Raw genomic sequence first — 12,407 nt, 5'->3', positions numbered from 1 at the left:
AGAGCAAATAGAAGGGCACATCACTCAGCACAAAACATTAAAAATATACTCCTCTACATTATTCTCCACCACAAGGACATTTTTTCTGGGTGACCTACAACATGCAGTAGAAATATAGTTCTTTTTCTTGTTCTGGCTAGTTTTTTTTTAAGTCTTTGGGCCCCTGGTAAAGTTTATTATTGGAGAAAGCACATCTTCCACAATAGGTTGAATAACCCATGAAAAACAATCTTGAACTTTCCATTTAATGGCTCTCTCATCTTCTACTGTCAAATGGAAAAAAAATGTAGTTGACCTCATTTGTTTGTCACATTGTACATCATACAGTGATTAGGATTCTTCTGCAGACAAAGATGTTGCCTCTAGCATTCATACAGCTGTGTTCAGAGCTCATTGCCAGAGTCTAGGATTGCAATGGAAAGGAAGATCAATTATCATCAAGGGCAGCATAATGATGGCATTCTTATGGGTTCATTCACAAGCCTGCTGGTTGTGGGGAAGAAAATGTCCAAAAGCCTTTTGGGCATGAAGCTCTTAGGCCTTCTTGCCAATAGGAAGATGGAGATGAGAGTGTGGTGTTAAGCCTCAATCCAGCAACAGAAGATGCGATTCAAAAGGGTTACATTTTAACTCAAAATTTATTAATGACTATTAACAATATAATGTCAACCCAATTAACTCCACTATAAGTATCTAATGCAAATATACAGATATCATATCTTTATAAACAGTGTGTATGCGGAAAACCCCAGACCATTACAGTTTGTGCCCAATATACAAAAAGGAAAAATCCCACAAACCCCAGGTCAGTTAGTCAAGTAAGTCAGTCTGAAAACAGTCCACAGAATTCAATCTCAAAGCTCAATGTCCAAATTCAGTTCTTTAACTAAATAACAAAAGTACGTCGTATTGATCGTTGGAGAGAGAAATGGCTGATGTTGTGTTGCCATCAGCTTACGAATCCTTTATCAAGGCTTCCTTGAATGACTTCATTCCGATTTCAAATTGTGGTTTTTAACCCTTCATTATCTTATGACGTAAGTGCCTTTCACACAGCTTTCCTGGTTGGTCACTCCAACTGCAGTTCTGCTGTTCCAACTGCCACTCCAAACATTTCATTCTCTCCCTGTCTACTCAGCTCGACCCGGCTGCTCCACAAGTCACAGAGTTCCCAGCAAAATTCCATACTTTATGATGACAGTCCAAAAGGTCCTTAACAGTGGTATTCAATGAAACTGTTGTACCCCTTTCCATGACTCACATATCCTTTCAATTATTGAATGGTCAATAGCAGAGAAATAGGCTTTTGGTTTTATTGATACATGACACTGCTTGTATGCTAAAACATCATCCATCTAACTCAGTGATTTACAAACTGTCCCCCTAAACCCGCATTCCACTTTAAGCAATCCTTGTGCCATAAATGCTGTGATTGATAAAGGATTACTTATGGTGGTATGTGAGTGGGGGAAAAAGGTTAAGAGCCACTGCTCTAGACCCAATTATCACAAATATTTTCCTTGAGAAAAATTGTCATTGGCCCATTTCCTTTGGAGTTATGAAACCATATACATAATAAGCCAATTAGATACGATTAAAACAGTGGTTTTCAAACTTTTTCTTCCACCCACATTCCACGTTAAGCAATCCCTTACTAACCATAGAGCACCTACGGCATAGGAAATACTAAGTGGTATGTGAGTTGGGGTGGGGGGGGGGGGGGGGGAGTTTTTAAACCACTGAACCTAATCCTGTCTGCATATTCTGCTTCACATTTCTCTCTTGTACTTCGCCTCACTTCCTCTCTCACACATCACCTTTATTTCTAACTGCAGTAGCCTGATCTACAGTGAATAACAGGCCAGTGTACTGTGGCATAGTGGAAAAGTTATGGGACGAGCAAGGTCAATGGTCAAAAAAACTGCAGATGCTTAAAACCGGAAACAAAAATAAAAATGGTGGAAAGACTCAGCAGGTCAGGCAGCATTTGTGGAAAGAGAAGCATTTATTATTCCAGGACTGAGACCCTTCATCAGAACAGGGAAGGAGGAAAAACAAATTTTTAAAAATCAACAGCGGGTAGGTCAAATAAATTAATATTTAAAAATAAATTAATAAATAAGAGGTATCTGTCAGGATGAAATAAAAAATTGCTTTGTAACATACCTGTATTTTGCGGGAATGACCCTGCCACTTGAATTTTGCCTTCGAATTTCTGTTTGTTACCTCCTGTGTTATTACAAGACTGAGGAACAACATTCAGTTTTGGTCTGAGAACATTGTAGGTATTTGTGCTCAGTATTAAATTCTATATCGTTAGGTAACTTACTCCTCTGTGCATCAGAGCTGGCCATTTCCATCTGGAGGCTTTTTGGCTCAGTTTTCTTTTCTATTAGCATAGTTTGGCTTGCAGGGCATGTCCCACTTTCTATTTGGAACATATTACACAGAGAAGCATAGTCTGATTTCAACTATTGAATTAAATGTTGGTCTTATCAATCAGACATATTATCTTCACTCTCCTCATCCCATCTCCACTTCTCTGCCACTGCAAACATCTAGTTCAGACAAAGGATTGCAGACCTGAAACAGTAATTGTTTTTCCTTTCACAGATGCCTGACCTGATGAATGTTTGCTGCATTTTCCATTATTATATCTGTCAGGGTTTGTCAATTTAAAAGCATCAATATAAATCCCAGCAGGGCAGCTGGGCAATTTAAATTTTAAAAATAGTCTGATATTATTACTGACAGTCTTGCACTTCTGGTTCTGGCCTCTCCTGCAATTCTCTATGCTTATCCCATCAAATAATTTCAATTTGCTGTTAGTTATTGTGATCTTATTTTTAATGTTTTCTCATGTCTCATTCTACCACCAGAACTATACATTAATTATGATCAAATAGAAGTTCTAGAATACAAGGTGTTGGGAAAGGAATCCGATGAGTGTCCATTTGGAACAGAAGACCATTAATTCCTTGAACTTGCTTCATAATTCAACTGGATTATGTTTGATCCATATCACAATGCCACAATTTTAACGCTCTCAATACATCCTCATCCAATAAAAACAATGTCATCTTAGATTTGAAATTTTCAATTGATTTCACCTCAAAAGCTAATTGGGGAAAAGAAAGACAAGTATTCTCCATCCTTTGTGTGAATAAGTAATTCTTGACATACTCCAATTTATGTTATGGATTCTTGTTCTGGACTCCCAGACCAGCAGTAATATCTCCCTCCCTCCTGGCCTTTTAACTCCTTCAATCATCTTCACCAACAGATAAATGACACAACAATTTCCTACATCGTCAATATAATTCTAGTCTGCAACCCACCCTCAATATGTTAAACTTGCTTTAAGCTTTGGAACCATGTTGGTGAACCACACCCAGAGGTGCATTACCAAGAGCTCCAGACATCATAAAGTTACAATATCATACGCTTATCTTTGTGAGGTTTTTCAGTTGGTTGTTTTTCCAGACTCTTTTGTGTAGTCTTCCAAAGGCGCTATTTGCCTTGGCGAGTCTATTGTCTGTATACTGAAAAACCTCACAAAGATAAGCGTATACAGAGCCGTTGTCATACCCACACTCCTGTTCGGCTCCGAATCATGGGTCCTCTACCGGCATCACCTACGGCTCCTCGAACGCTTCCACCAGCATTGTCTCCGCTCCATCCTCAACATTCATTGGAGCGCTTTCATCCCTAACGTCGAAGTACTCGAGATGGCAGAGGTCGACAGCATCGAGTCCACGCTGCTGAAGATCCAGCTGCGCTGGGTGAGTCACGTCTCCAGAATGGAGGACCATCGCCTTCCCAAGATCGTGTTATATGGCGAGCTCTCCACTGGCCACCGTGACAGAGGTGCACCAAAGACAAGGTACAAGGACTGCCTAAAGAAATCTCTTGGTACCTGCCACATTGACCACCGCCAGTGGGCTGATATCGCCTCAAACCGTGCATCTTGGCGCCTCACAGTTCGGCGGGCAGCAACCTCCTTTGAAGAAGACTGCAGAGCCCACCTCACTGACAAAAGGCAAAGGAGGAAAAACCCAACACCCAACCCCAACCAACCAATTTTCCCCTGCAACCGCTGCAACCGTGTCTGCCTGTCCCGCATCGGACTTGTCAGCCACAAACTAGCCTGCAGCTGACGTGGACATTTACCCCCTCCATAAATCTTCGTCCGCAAAGCCAAGCCAAAGAAAGAAATATCATACATCATGGAAACAGGCTCCTTGGCTCAATGCGTTCACACCAATTTGCCCAGAGCTAGTCCAATTGCCCACACTTGGCCCACATTACTCAAAACCTTCCCTATCCAAATTTATTTTAAATATTTTAATTGTCCCTGCCTCTGCTCAAACCATAGAACAATCACAGCACAGAAAGCAGACCCTTCAGCCTTTCTAGTCTGTACCAAACTATTATTCTATCCAATTCCACTGACCTGCACCCAGTCCAAATGCCCTTCATAACCCTAACCCTTCCATGTACCTGTCCAAATTTTTCTTAAATATGAAAATTGAACCTGAATTCACCACTTCAGCTCATTCCACACTCCCATTACTCTGTGTGAAGAAGTTCCCCCTAAACTTTTCCCCATTCACCTTTAACCCAAGTTCTCTGGTTTGTAGATCCCCTAACCTCAGTAGAAAAAGACTACTTGCATTTACTCTATCTCTACCCCTCATAATTTTGTATACCTCAATCAAATCTTTCCTCATTCTTTTATGCTCCAGGGAATAAAATCCTCGCCTATTTAATCTTTGCATCTCAGCTCCTGAAGTCCTGGCAAAATCCTCATAAATTGTCTCTGCACTCTTCAATCGTATTGATGTCTTTCCTGACGTTAGGTCACAAAAACTATACACAATACCCCAAATTTGGCCTCACTAATGTCTTACACAACTTCTTTACTCAAGAGGTCAAAAGCTCTCTTTACAGCCCTATCTACCTGTGACACCACTCTCAAGGAATTAAGCATCTGTATTTCCAGATCTCCCTGTTCAATTGGACTCCTCAGTGACCTAACATTTACCCTGTATGTCCTACCTTGGTTTGCCATTCCAAAATGCAACACCTCACACTTGTCTGCATTAAATTCCATCTGCCATTTTTCAGTCCATTTTTCCAGCTGGTCCAGATCCCTCTACAAGTTTTGAAAACCTTCCTTGCTGACAACGCCTCCAATCTTTGTGTCATCTGAAAATTTGCCAATTTACCATTTTATCAACCACATCACTGATATAGATGACAAACAACAATGGTCCCAACACAGATCCCTGAAGCACACCATGAGTCACAGACTTCCAGTTTGAGAAGCAATCATCCACACCACTGCTCCTGCACAGCCATTGTCGAATCCAGTTCACTACCTCATCATGAATACCAAGCGTCTGAACTTTCTTGACTAACCTCCCATGTGGAACTTTGTTAAATGCCTTACTAAAGTTCATGTGGATAATATCCACAGCCTATCCATCAATTTTCCTTGTAACCTCCTCAACAAACTCTAAGATTGGTTAAACACTACCTACCATGAACAAAGTCATGTTGACCTATCTGTAATCAATCCCTGGCTATCCAAATACTTGCTGCTTTCTCTAGCAGACCATTCCACATACCTACCAATATCTGTGTGAAAATGTGTAATATATGTCTATACCGGTGAATATAAAAACTATCGACTCTCCTATCCTGGGGAAAACAATCTGTGACTATTCACCTTATTTACGCTTATGATTTCTTTAAAACTCTGCAGTCACTCCCCAGCCTCTCACACTCCAGGGAAAGAAAACACCCCAGCCTACCTCACTTTTTTGTAACCCAAGCCCTTTAGTCCTGTGAACATCTTTGTGAATATTTTTTGTGACCTTTACAGCTTGATGACATCTTTCCTATTGCTGGGTGACCAGATCCGGACACAGCATTCCAAATGTGGTCTCACCAACATTTTGTATTGGTGTAACATGACACAGTGCATTGGCTGACAAAGACAAATGTGCCCAACGTCTTCTTCATCATCCCAGTCTACCCGTGTTGCTTTATTTGGAGTATATCTAACTGCTCCATTAAGATGTAAATAATCAACCAATTGCTCCAAAAGCAATATTATTCCAACACCAGACCAAAGAGGAACCAATGATAGTGGAGCTCAGTGTTTCTGCAAAAGGCGCCAGTCAGAACCCTGCAGCTGTCAGATTTTACTATCTTTCCTTTTCCTGACAACCCCATCCCCCACAACCACAGCTAATACAAATGCAGAGGAATATACAATTTATGGCCTCACTAAATCAATTTGCTCTACTAATAGAATAATCCATATTTCATCCAACCTTGTGAAAACAATCCAGCCCACATCCTGTTCCTGCTCCAGTTTATTAATGACTAAAAGATCAGTTTCTGGGAAAAAGGAAAACCTGAGCTTCTAATTCTACACGCAAGAGGCAAGATCTCAAGTTGGTACAAAAAACCAGATGGTTCATTTTGAAAATATGTTACTCATTACCAATATCTTTGGTGTTGTTTCGATGTTTAAAATACTCCAAACTAATTTTTTTAATATTTAAATTATTTCTTTGCATCAGAAACACTACTAAAACTCAGAAGCACAGATGGAGTGTTTAGTTAATTACAAACATGAGTAATGACCCCTACCTTGACAAATTCTCTGCACCAACTGTTTCAAGCTGCTTCTTCCTCTACTGTGTATATACTGTACAATATCAAGATGTTCAGAATATGCTTCCCATTGAACATATCACTGGATGGTCAACTGAACAAGCTGAGCTCTGGACTGAAGCTTTGCCAGACGCACACTGTGAGGAAGTGTCAGCCTTCAAGAACTTATCAACAAAGTTGGTCCAACTCTTTTGACTCAACAGTGCACCCTTCTGGTGTGTAACCACCATCAAAAGGACAGAATTGAAAGAAATATCAACTTTGAAGGAATGGCATTAAAATCAATTCCTTCCATATTTGTTACAATGTGACTCAGAGTTTAACTGTGATCTAATCAAGTGTTTTGACATGGTTGATGCTTTGAAAGGGTGGATACAGAGAAACCATTTCCTCAGGTCGAAGACTGCCAAACAGGGAGGAATTTTAAAATTTGAGTTAGACTGTTTAAGGATCACACTAGGATCAAGAAACATGCAAGTGAAACAAAGTTAAAATATAGGAGACAAGATGCTGGGAGAATTCAGAGGGTCGAGCAATGTCAGTGGAGGAAATAAAGTCAATGTTTCAGGCTGGAAACCTTCATCAAGAATAACTACAGTCAGAAAGACGTTTAATGGGTTTGGAGGGGGGTGGGAAGGAGAGAGGGAAGGGAGGGGGGAAAAGGGGAGAAAATGACACTATGTATATTCAAGAGGGAAATGTTTGTGTGTATTTGGTTAATACGGTTCACAGTGTGAAAAATTTTAAAAAATAACTACAGATGAGAAATGACCTCATTGAAATACAACTCAGAAGCAAATATATGCTTAAAGACCTTTACAGAGTGCAATGTCCTAAGGCAGTTCACAGACATGATTGCCAGCAAAATTTGATGCTGAGCTGCATAATATTAGATGCTTGGAAGATGGAAAGAGCAATAGAATAATGGAAATGTGTTCACTCAAAAGGTGATTGAGCTGGGGGAATACTGGGATTTAGGATTGTGGGGCTTATGGAGATCAAAGGATATGAAAAATCAGAAAATCAGTGAGAATTCTAAAATTGGTGCATTGCTAGATGGAAAACGAAGCTAGTGGGAGCCAACTTGAACAAGACAGTGCAGATGGCAGAGTTTTGCATGCGAGATGGAAGGTCAATCCTGGCATGGGTGAAGGCTTTAAGAGCTGCAAGCTGATGCAGACACAGGTGATGCCAATGAAGCAGAAACAACCAGTTTTGGCAATGAGACTGAATCTTGATAGGTATAGTATTTCTCCTATGGAATCACACAATGGTTCAGCAATTGAGAAGACCATTCAGTCAGCAATTTCATAAACCTATCTAAATCTTTCCTCTTCAAGCATTTACTCCCCCTCCTTGAAGACTGCAATCAGATCTCCTTCCACCACATCTTCTGGAAGAGGATTCCAAATCACAATAACATTGGAGTGTTAGGTTTTACATTACATCTCTTATGCACTTGTATAACCTCAAGTTACTGATCCTTTTGCCACTGGAAACACTTTTTCCTTATTTACTCCATTAAAATGCAGTTATGTTGAACTGCAACAAACCTCCTCAGAAGCCCTCTGCTTTAAAAAAAACATAACTTTGCCAGTCTCTCACATCAATCTGCAACCCTGAAAATGAACTGTTCATACAAACCCTGAGAGACTACAATTTATTGAATAATATTTATTTATTTTTATATACATATAAACATTCTGCATATGTATTATTTGGATGTAATGTACGTTTGTATATTTATGCACCGAGGTCTGGAAAATGTTGTTTTGTCGGAATGTGCTTGTCCAGTAAGATAATGAATTTGATACTGCACTGGCAGATTTTTTTTCTGTGCCTTTTCCAAAGCCTTAACCTCCTTCCTAAATATTGCTTGAAGGAGAGCATAATACTCCAGGTGAGGATTAGCTCCCTGGATTTATTTTAAAGGGATAGTGGAAGCTCCAAACTTTTTATATCCTTTCATCTTCCAACTATTCTAATTCTCCACTTCTGCCTCTTCATGCCAGTGAATGGGATTGATTTATTGTCTAAAAAAAGTCATCAGATGTTCCCGTGGCACTTCCTCTTCCTCTCAAGGAACATCAGGACTGAGTAAAAATCCATGTTCACCTGTCCACACACGTGTCGTGACAGCTCCAACGTTAGGCACTGCAAGGGGCTGGGGGCATCATGCACTTAACACCCATCTGTGGGGGTTTTTTTGGCTTGTTTGTCAGATGGCAGTTGAGAAACTAAAATGTGTTTTTCCTTTTGTTGTCTGGTGCTGACTGTGCATCACCTCGGGCAGGAACCCTTGAGATAGGCACTGCTGGCCATGTTGTCAAGCTTGCCTGAGTAAAGCAGAGCCATCAGATTAGACAGGAGCACAGTAATATCAGGGGATTACTTAAGACAGAATGCCTTGGACTCTACTGTTACCCAATGTTATCCAATGTTACACAGTTACAATGTTACACAGTGTAATCACAACCTTCCCTGGATAGGTCAAGATTCCTCCATCTCCCTCCTCTCCATTGGTCTCTTGTGCAGCCATCTCTTCATTGCTTCATCCTCAGATATCAATTCTCTGTGTTCAACGTCTAGGCTGTACAGTGAAGACAGAACCTACCTTGATGGGAGCTGCCAACATCCTGGGCTCTGAAGCAGAAGCCCTCAAATAAAGAGAGCAAAGGGATGAAGACAAGGAAGACTGCAGATGATGAAATCTAGAGGAAACAAAATAGAATTTGGAAGCTCCATCTGTGGGGACAAAGTCTGAAGTCATTTCCAGTTGAGACCTTGTTTCAAGGCCAAGAGAGAAGCATTAGCAAAACATTGCATCATGAGGGGTGGGTGGGACAGAGGCCAATAGGTGATAGGTGGAATCAAATGAGGGTGTTGGGGGGGAAGGAATGATGGGGAGACAGAACCAGGCAGGAAAGGGAGAAGGGGGTAGGACAGGTGAACAAAGGAGGAAGACACCCATATTGATAGGCAAGTGTAGAGGGGGAGGAAAACACAGGTGATGTGGGTTACATGGAATTGGAAAATTCCACATTTGTACCATTGGATTGGTTCCATCAAAGCAGAATACAAGTAGTTGTTCTTTTATTTTGTGGTTGGTCTCATGTTGGCAGATTCAGACAGCAGTGGGAAAGTTAAACTGACATGAAAGTGGAAGGTCAAGGTAGCATCTGGGAAAAAGATTGTGGCTGTTCCACAAACAAATTGCAAAATCATGTAGGACTGTCTCATTTCTCTCTGCAGGAGGAGGGTGGTGGTGGTGGCAGAATGGGAAGGGATGATTAAACCAAAAGTTACGAACAGAGTGATGCCTGCAGAAAGCAGAAAGGGGAGAGTGTGGAGAGAAAGATTTAACTGGTCGTGGTTGGCAAAAAGGGCGAAGCATGATACTAGAAAGGAGGTAAATGAGCTGAAAGACAAGGACTGGGGAACTCTCTCTACTCTTGCCAGGTGATGGGCGTGATTAGGAGCAGATGTGTGGAAAGTGGAGAACGTGCATATGTACGCTCCATCAGATATATGGGAAGCCATGTTTTGGAGGGCTGGTGAAAGGAGGATAAGGAGTGAGATGAGTCAATGGAGAATCAGGAGGGAAACAGGCGAAAGGTGAGAAGGAAGGAGGGGTGGCACTAGAGGGGGGTGGAGAAACAGACAGCAAGGGCTGGATAGTGCGAGGGATGACAGAGGAATGGTGTGGGATAGAGAAGGGAAAATGCTGCCTAAGGCTCAAACATTCCTGGCACAGGGTCCGGAGGGAGACGAATAGAGTGAGTAAATTGAGGTAGGGGTAGAGATTCTGCAAGCGGGATCAGAAAGAGTGGGCAGAAGGTTCTGAAAAAAATAAATAAAGGAATCTTGGTCATTCCAGAGAGCAGTTAGTGGTTGTTACAAAACTGAAGATCAGTGAGTTGTGGAGGGCGAACAGAAAAAAATTGTTTGGCAATGAAAATTAAGGAATGAAGTGTAATTGTCCACAAATTAATGACCATGGTGATGTTGTCCTGGGATTGTCTCAAGGTGAATAATCTATTGCACAAACAATTCACCCAAGAACAAATTTGAAAAAACAGAAACTGCAACAACCTCTGCTACACAATCTTTCCAGCAAGGTGGCACTGTTTCAAGGTAAGGGGCTGATCATTGACAATCAAGATGGGCGGAAATTTCTTCTTGTAGAGGGTAGCTTATCTCTGGAATTCTCTCCTTCAAGAAGTTCTGGAGCATAGATTCTAAATGCAGGACACAAGTTGATCAATTTTTGAAAGATCAAGGGATCAAAAGCTGTCAAGATCTTGCAAAGAAGAGTTGAGGCTGAGGTTAGTTCAGCCATGATCATAGTGAAGGGCAGGGCTAGCTTGATGGGTTTGGTGACCAACTCCTGCTTCTACTTGTGATCTCATGCTAGTGGAGGTCAGATACACAGAGTTACACTGCCAACAATGAATAAAGGCATACTTACCTCTCCTCCCGATTAATGTAATTTCCAAAGGTCAAGTACACAACAAAGTGGCAACAAGGATGGGATGGATGGAGGTGAAAATTTGGTTAAAAAAAGAATGACAAAAAGTAATGATGTCGGGCAATGAAAGTACGTGCTCAGCAGCAGGAAAAAAGATAAGGTAGTAACGCAATGGAAAAGTAACAAAAAAGTGAGAAAGAGAGACACCAAGAGCTAGGGGCCAGGGGGTCAAACTCAAGAACCGGGACCGGAACTGCCAGGGAAACTATGGCTGGGAGCCAAGCTCAAGAGTCGGGACCGAACTGTCGGGGAAACTGGGGCCAGGACAACTGGCGGACAGATTCAGGATCCAGGATCGGAACAGCTGAGGAAACTGGAGCCGGGACAGCCAGGGGCCAGAAGCTGAGTGAGAGGTCGAGAATAGCTGGGATCGGGACTGCCAGGACAGGCGCCCAATGAGGAGAAGGATGCTGCCAGGCCGGAGGACAGTGCAGAAAAGTTATGCACTAGCTAGCGAGTCAGTCACCGGTTTCAATGCAGCACCGGGACTTCAGAATATCTGGGAAGAGATTAGAATTCCAGAAGATCAAAGACTACAAAGAACAGAAGTTGTTCAATGGCATATTTTAGATATGATGATTGCAGTGGAAGAAAATTTAAGGCAGTGGCTGAAAAAGAGCATTGTTATGTGCCAGAAAGCATTCCATGCAGTGTGTCAGGAACTCTGTTTGATGCAGGTTTGCCAGAAGAAGACTGGGCACAAATGATGAAAGAAGAGCTGAGAAAACAAAAAGCAACAACATGTCCAATTCTGTGGTATATCGTGAGCTTATTTCAACCAATCATTTAATAGAAAGGCTTCCTTCCATGGTTCAAGAGATGTTTGAATGAGCAAAAGAAAGGCAGGCAGAAGAGCAGAAGGATTTGAAAAGCACAAAGCAGAAAAAAAGCTATTAAGAGAAACTTGAGCTTCAAGTTCTTACAAAACTAGGCTGAGGTGGCACAGGAGAGTAAACAAAGTCCTATGGTGCAAAGGAACAGTTCATTTGCTTCATCTCATGAAGTGTGGAAATAAATCTGTGAAGTGGGAATCAGCAAGGTGGACCTGTTAATGGAAGATAGAGAAACCATTCTGAATACATTGATATACAATGGGAAAGTAGCGATGACTATTATAGCTGCAAAGGAAGGCACTGTTGTTAGTGTGGATGGGCAAATGAAGTTGTATAGAGCAAAGCAGTCAATCCCATTA

General features: G+C 41.5%; 1 protein-coding gene across 2 annotated transcripts in view; it reads right to left on the bottom strand.

Annotated features, from left to right (window-relative positions):
- Positions 1-6,811, bottom strand: part of LOC138742271 (anoctamin-7-like) — an 88,895-nt gene extending 82,084 nt beyond the window's left edge. For both annotated transcript variants that reach the window (XM_069896417.1, XM_069896418.1), the window contains exon 1: positions 6,664-6,811. The gene's annotated coding sequence lies outside the window, so the exon portion shown is untranslated. The remainder of the gene's footprint in view (positions 1-6,663) is intronic.
- Between the last annotated feature and the right edge of the window lie 5,596 nt (positions 6,812-12,407).

Source organism: Narcine bancroftii, chromosome 9 (genome assembly GCF_036971445.1).
Source record: "Narcine bancroftii isolate sNarBan1 chromosome 9, sNarBan1.hap1, whole genome shotgun sequence".
NCBI classification, from domain to species: Eukaryota; Metazoa; Chordata; class Chondrichthyes; order Torpediniformes; family Narcinidae; genus Narcine; species Narcine bancroftii.
The sequence above is the reverse complement of the archived record's forward strand: the minus strand, read 5'-3'. Positions and strand labels throughout refer to the sequence as shown.